Source organism: Galeopterus variegatus, unplaced genomic scaffold (assembly GCF_000696425.1).
Source record: "Galeopterus variegatus unplaced genomic scaffold, G_variegatus-3.0.2 Scaffold3550, whole genome shotgun sequence".
In the NCBI taxonomy this organism is placed as follows: Eukaryota; Metazoa; Chordata; class Mammalia; order Dermoptera; family Cynocephalidae; genus Galeopterus; species Galeopterus variegatus.
In genome coordinates this window covers 43133-50175 of record NW_007729661.1, presented here as the reverse complement: position 1 = coordinate 50175, position 7043 = coordinate 43133, and positions in this window count along the sequence as shown.

Sequence of the window (7043 nt, the reverse complement as noted above, 5' to 3'; positions counted from 1 at the left end):
TGGTTCTTGGGGAAAATGGGCTGGGGAACATTTCTGGGGCTCCACGCAGACCCAGCCCAACTCCAAGGTGTTGGTGTGACCACTGCCCCCCACCTCCACAGCTCCACCTGCCCTCCTGACTTACGGGCTATCCACCAGGGCTGGGAGGGCCTGTCAGCTCACAATGGCAGGAATGACATCAAGGAATGTGATGGGTAACAAGAGGAAAGGAAAAAAAGAAAAGGAGAGGAAGGATAGAGGATGTTCGGGGCTCTTTTATCCCTCTTTCCACTAGCTGCAAACCAGAAGTAACGTGGCCTATCCCACTTTTCCAAACATTCACTCTTACCCCAAACAGGAGGAAAATGACCCTCCCAAGGTTATGCCAAGACAGCAGTGAGCTGGCTACAACAGCAAGGAAGGCTGTCAGGAAACCAACCCACGGGCTTTAATCCTCTCCCCTCGCAGTGAAGCTTCTCACACAAACTTTCTCTGTAATGTGCGAACTGTTTGCCTAAGGTCAGGCCCTGCCCTGCCCTGCTCTGCCCTGCCCAGAGAAGTCTAAGGGCAGCAAGAGGGCGTTCATCTTCCCTACCCCATCTCATGAGATTTTTTTTTCCCCAAACACCAGGATGTTAACAACACAAACAGGCTTTTTAATTTGGAAACGGTGAAGGAGGAAGTCGTGGCACAGTGGTATGCTGGAGCTAGCTCAAAACGGGTCATTGAGAGCCAATTGTTAAATGTTCAGGAATTTTATGAGCCAGTTGTTAAAGACAGACATTACTAAAACTTAAACTACATAAACTTACAATAAAATAACATATCAGAAACAAATGTAATAAACAGCCCAAACTCATCACTTGTTAATTATTTTACTACTATTTCTTTTCTTGAGATTATTTTGCATCTATTGTGCTTACAGGGTGGAAACAGTGTGTAATGGTGGGCTAGTGCATGTCTCTTCCCAGGGAGTGTTCAGGAACATCATGTTGGTACCTAGCTTGAAATCAGCCACATTGGGAGTTATTTACACCATGAGAATCAGCAAATACTACAAATCAGGGCTTATTGTTTTGTCGATCATCTAAAGTGATGAAAAAAATGTTAATGATGCAGATTAAATTTAAGCATATCTGTAGCTATTATATTGTGAGCACAGAAAAATTTGAGGAAGTCCTCCAGTATTTGAAAATTGCTACCTAATTTAGCAAAGGAATCACTCATGTCATTGACAAATGAGTTAAGCTCCAACATACCTCTTTGTTATTCCACTTTCGCCCTGCTCATTAATGTAAATGAACGTGTAAACCAATATTCACGCCAGAACACTTTTTGTCAGTTGCAACCATAGGTTGGCTAAGAATACAGAGTATGACAAAAATCAACAAAAGCTATCTGTGAGAATCCATTGGCCATGTGAAATTTATAATAAAGAATATCATATATTTTATTGTTACTTATAGATCGATCGTAGTGGCACCAAATCATCCCCTTCCCTCTCTACCCTCTATCCTTGGTACCAGGACAAGAAAGTGTCACCCAAGGACTTGTTCTTCAGTTTGCACGGTGTTGAGGAAGGACGAGGTATTAGTTATCCTTCTCAGGCAGCTTTCTCAGTGCTTATTCAGGGAGCAAGCCAAGGGGTCGAGCCAGTTCTCTCATGTCTTCCAGTCTCTCAAGAAACACACTGCTGTGGTCCTGCCTGCGACTGGGGTTACAACTCCTGGCACTTCTCTTATCATCAGGAGGGACACCTGCTTCTCATTCGCGTTTCCCCAGAGCTGTGACATCAGAAGCAGGAGCTTATATCTCATTAGCTTATTTCTTCTTAAGGCTTGCTCATTAGAAGAGGAAACTAACTTTTAACTTTTCTTAGTGATACAAGGTTTATAACACCAGAAATTCAAACTTTCAAAGTTGTTGCTTTTACTTTCTTATCATAGCACTCTCTATTGTTGACATTTTTTCTTTTCCTTGTAAAAGAAATAGGAGATTTCTTTTGCAATGTTTGTATCATATACACCAAAAATCTAAATGACAGAGAGAACATCAGCATGGCCCCATGTGCTAGAGACCTCACTTACTTGTGAAGCATGCTCTCACTTTAAGTAGAAGGATATTCACTGCAACATTATTTGCAATAACCAAAGACTGGAAACAATTTAAATGTCTGTCAATAGGGCACCAGTTAAACAAATGATGATACATCTATATGATATAATGTTATGCAGCCATTAATAAAAAGGCCACTTTATATATACCGATGTGGAATGATCACCAAGATTTATTAAGTTAAAAAATAGATGCACAACAGTATATATAATATGCTACCACTTGGGTAAAAGGAAAAAAAAAAGGATATATACACATATATGCTTGAACATGCACAGACAATTTTGGGGAGGATAAAAATGAAATCTAACAATGGTAGCCTTAGGAGGGTGAGGACATCGGTAACTTCAGTGAAAAAAAGACTTACTTTTTACAGTATGAATTTTTGTACTGTTTGACTTATTTACCATGAGCATGTATTTCTTATTTAAATAAATAAATTTTATTATTACTTTTTCACTTTTATTTATATTTATTTTCGTGGGGTACAGTGTCTTGTTTCAATTCATGTGTATACTGCACAATGACTCACTTAGGGTAAATAGCATAGTTTTGTACCCTTTAGTTCACTCTGTCCCCTCCCGTCTATCCCCTCCCCTCCCACTCTCTGGTAAACATTATTTACTCTCTACTTCTATGAGAGACCATGCAGTATTGGTCTTTCTGTGCCTGACTTATTTTGATTTATTGCTATTTATTTTCAGCATATCTCTTATAAGTTTTTGTGTTATGGTTAAATAAATAAATTTAAAAATAAAAAGCATTAAAGAACCAGTCTGGCCAGTTAGCTCACTCTGTTAGAGCATGGTGCTGATAATACCAAGGTCAAGGTTTTGGATCTACATACTGGCCAGCCGCCAGGAAAAAAAAAAAAAAAAAAAAAAAAAGAATATATGGCTACAAATACAGCTCTACAAATATTTACTATACACAGCTCTACAAATATTTACTGAGAAGCAAATATGTGCAAGGTATGCTAAGTATTGCAAGAAACATTACTAGCTCTAAAAGTGCTCTGATCAGATTTGTGGACACACGAACACGGCTCTCTTGGAGATAACAGTTTACTTCCTGAGGTAGAGATATATATCTGAAAAAATAATGGCTAGAAATTTTCCAAATGTAGTGAACACTATAAACCCATAGGTCCATGATGCTGAATGAATTTCAAGCATGATAAATACTAGGAAAACCTTACAAGGCACATCATAATCAAATTGCTGAAAATAGATGATAAAAAGAAAACTTTTAGGGCCGAGCCCATGGCGCACTCAGGAGAGTGCGGCACTGGGAGCGCAGCAGCGCTCCGGCCGTGGGTTTGGATCCTATATAGGGATGACCGGTGCGCTCACAGTGCTCACTGGCTGAGCGCAGGGCGGCCAGACTCCAAAAAGGACAAAAAAAAAAAAAAAAAAAGAAAACTTTTAAAACACTTGATAAAAACACATTATGTATAGAAGAAAAAAGGTAAGAATTACAGCAGACATTTGAAGCCAGAAGACATTGAAACAAAATTTTAAGGTTGCTGAAAGAAAAAACTACTACCCCAGAATTCTATATCCAGTGAAAATATCCTTTAAAAACAAAGGTGAAGTAAAGAAGTTTTCAGAAAACAAAATCCAGAAAAATTGTTTCAGTAGACCTGTGCTACAAGAAAGAAAAGGAAAGTTCCTCAGGAGAAAGAAAAATAATACCAGGTGACAACATGAATCTATATTTACACAGAGAATAAGAGAGCACTGAAAAATTTAAATACATGAGAAAATATATATTAAGATATATAATATTAAGTATATATAATACAATTTGTAAAATTAAATATATAATAAATTTAAAATATATAATTTTAAAAGTTCTTTAAATAATAATTGTTTAAAAAATTATAATGAAGTAATGTGGGGGGGCTGGCCAGTTAGCTCAGTAGGTTAGAGTGCAGTGTTATAACACCAGGGTCAAGGGTTTAGACCCCCTTACCTGCCAGCCCCTGAAAAAACAAAACTAAACTGAACAAAAAAGTAATATGTAATGTCAGGTTTAGAACATATGTACAACTAAAGTATATGATGAGAATGGCACAAAGGATGGGGGAAGAAAAATAAAGGCGTATTGTTGCACGGTTCTTACATTATACATGATGTAGTATAACACTATGGGAAGGTAGACTGTAATAAGTTAAAGATACATATTGTAAACTCCAGAAACCATTAAAAATTAAACAAAGGGGATAGCTAATAAATTGGTAGTTAAGATAAAATAGAGCACTGAAAAATACTCAACCCAAAAGAAGGTAAGAAAAGAGGAAAAAGAAACAAGGAACAGATGGAAAACAGAAAACAACAACAACAAGATGGTAGATTTTAAATCAACCATATGGATAATTATACTAAATGTAAATGACCTAAACACTTCAATTAAAAATCAGATATTGGGGGCTGGCTGGTTAGCTCAGTTGGTTAGAGCATGGCCTTATAACAGCAAAAACTACGAACTGCAATTAAAGCAGTGCTTAGTAGAGGAAATTATAGATTCATATGCTTATAGGAGAAGAGAAGTCCAAAAATCAATTATCTAAGTTTCTGTCTAAAAAAGCTAGAAAAAGAGCTTGAAATTTGGCTTCTGGTCAAGGTGGCAGAATAGACAGTCCCCAGCATGACTCTCTCCCACAAATCAACCAATTTACAACTATAAAAATGCAACAACAGCCAAGCTGGGGCCCCTACAGCTGAGGGGAAGAGGAGGAGAGACCTACGGAGTTCATGAAGGTGGGAAAAGCCATAGTGAGAGAAAAAAAAACTGCTCAGAGTGTTTCTGCCTGCAGCCACTTTAAGGCTGGAGCTGCTGAGTGCATGGAGCAGGAGCCAACAGAAGCTGCAGCTGTGTCCTTTGGATGAAGTTGCTTGGAGGTGGGAGGGGAGAAGGGGGCCTTGGTGGCCCCCAGGCCAGCAATACCACTAGTAGTGTCCCCGTGGACCCACAAAGGAGCAAGGAGCCAGAACAACTGAAAAAGGTGAGCCATTCAGAGGCTGGTGAGTCACTGCGAGGGATGGGCACACAGCCCATCCCATGGGAAGTTTTTAGGGCATGGGCGGTGGGGGAGATGGGCCCACCAGGAGAATGATGGGTCATGGCAAGGACAGCCGATCCACCCTGCAATCAGCACAGGACCACTCAGAGGAGACTGGTCAGGAATATAGAATTACATGGGGTGCAGTTTGATGAAAAGACTCACTCCCAAATCAGAGTTTCTACACAACCCAGGTGCACTGGGTCTCTGGAGAGTTGGAAGTATCTAGAAGGTTGACCATTAAACCCTGAGCTGCACAAAAAGCCTTCCCTAGGGAAACAGCAATAAAGCAGCAATTTAGCTCAACCACACAGCTCAAGTACTGGTTCCAACAGGAAGTTCCCCATTTTAGAAATAAGCAAAGGACAAAAAATTAGTTCTGGCCCAGGTACACTGCCAGTGCCTTGGGGCCCACCTGGGGGACTGGACCCCCCCCCAACCAGGCACACTACCAGCACCTAGGAGTATGCCAAAAACATCACCTCTATGTGGGTGTCCCACCACAGCTACCACAGTAACCACGGCTGCTGTGAAAGTAGCTAGATGTCACAACCACCACATAGATGGTCCACGAACTACTGGAGCTCATTGACACAAGGAGAGTCACCAGCAAAGACCAAAGAAAAGAATAGGATGTCTCTCTCCACAAAGCCCATTCCAGAGTGACAGAAGAAGCATCTGTTCTATGATAATATTGGGGGACCTGAACACATCTCTCAGCATTGGACAGATCATCTAGGCAACAAATCAATGGAGTAACCATTACTCTTTCAGAGGGAGAGAAGAAATCTAGGATTATCAGTGGTGGTGGGGGGCAGGAGGGGGGATAGGGAGAGGTTGGACAAGGGGCATAAAGAATAAGTACAATTTTAATGATATATATATATGTATAAGTAATATTGATTTGATCAACATATGTCAATATCGAACCCCCAAAATATGTATGATCAATTATGATTCCATAAAATTAAAAAATAAATAAATAAATAAAAATTAAAAAGCTAGGAAAAAACCCCCAGCAAATTAAATAAATTAAATAGGAGTAAATATTAAAGATAAGGGGGAAAAAAGTCAATAAGACAGAAAATGAACAGAGAAAAATCAATGAAACCAAAAGTTAAAAAACTTTAAAAGAGCAATAAAATTGATGAAAATTGAAAAACTTGTAACTAGAGTGATCTAGAAAAAAAGAGAGAAAACACAAATTACCGATCTGGAAGAAAAAGGGGATGTCACTATAGACCTTATGGATTTTGAAAATACAGTAAGAAAATAGTTTTAGCAGCTTTATGCCAATAAAGTTGACAACTTAGATGTTCTATACATATGCCAGCCACCACAGAGAAATTATTAAAACTGACTTAGGAAGAACTTTTAACTGACTTTTCAAAACTGACTAGGAAAAAATTGAATATATACATACATTCATACAAGAAACTGAATTTGTAACTAAATATCTCCTCACAAATAAAATTCCAGTTCCATATTGCTTCACTGGAGGAGTCTATCCAACATTAAAGGAATAAATAATATCAATCTTATACAAACTCAGGAAATGAAGTAGGAAACAGTTCCCAGCCCATTTTATGAATCCAGCATTACCAAAAACAGATAAAGACAATACAAGAAAAGAAAGCAACAGATTGCAGACCAGCGTTACTCATAAACATGGATGTAAAATTCCTTATCAACAACAAAAACAGAGATATACTATGTTCATGGACTGGAATATTCAATATTAAGATGTCAATTCTGGGGCCGGCCCGGTGGCGCACTGGATAGTGTGCCGCTTGGGAAGCGCAGTGGCGCTCCCGCCCGAGGGTTCGGATCCCACATACAGACCGGTTCCCGCTCACTGGCTGAGCGAGGCGTGGGAGCAACACCG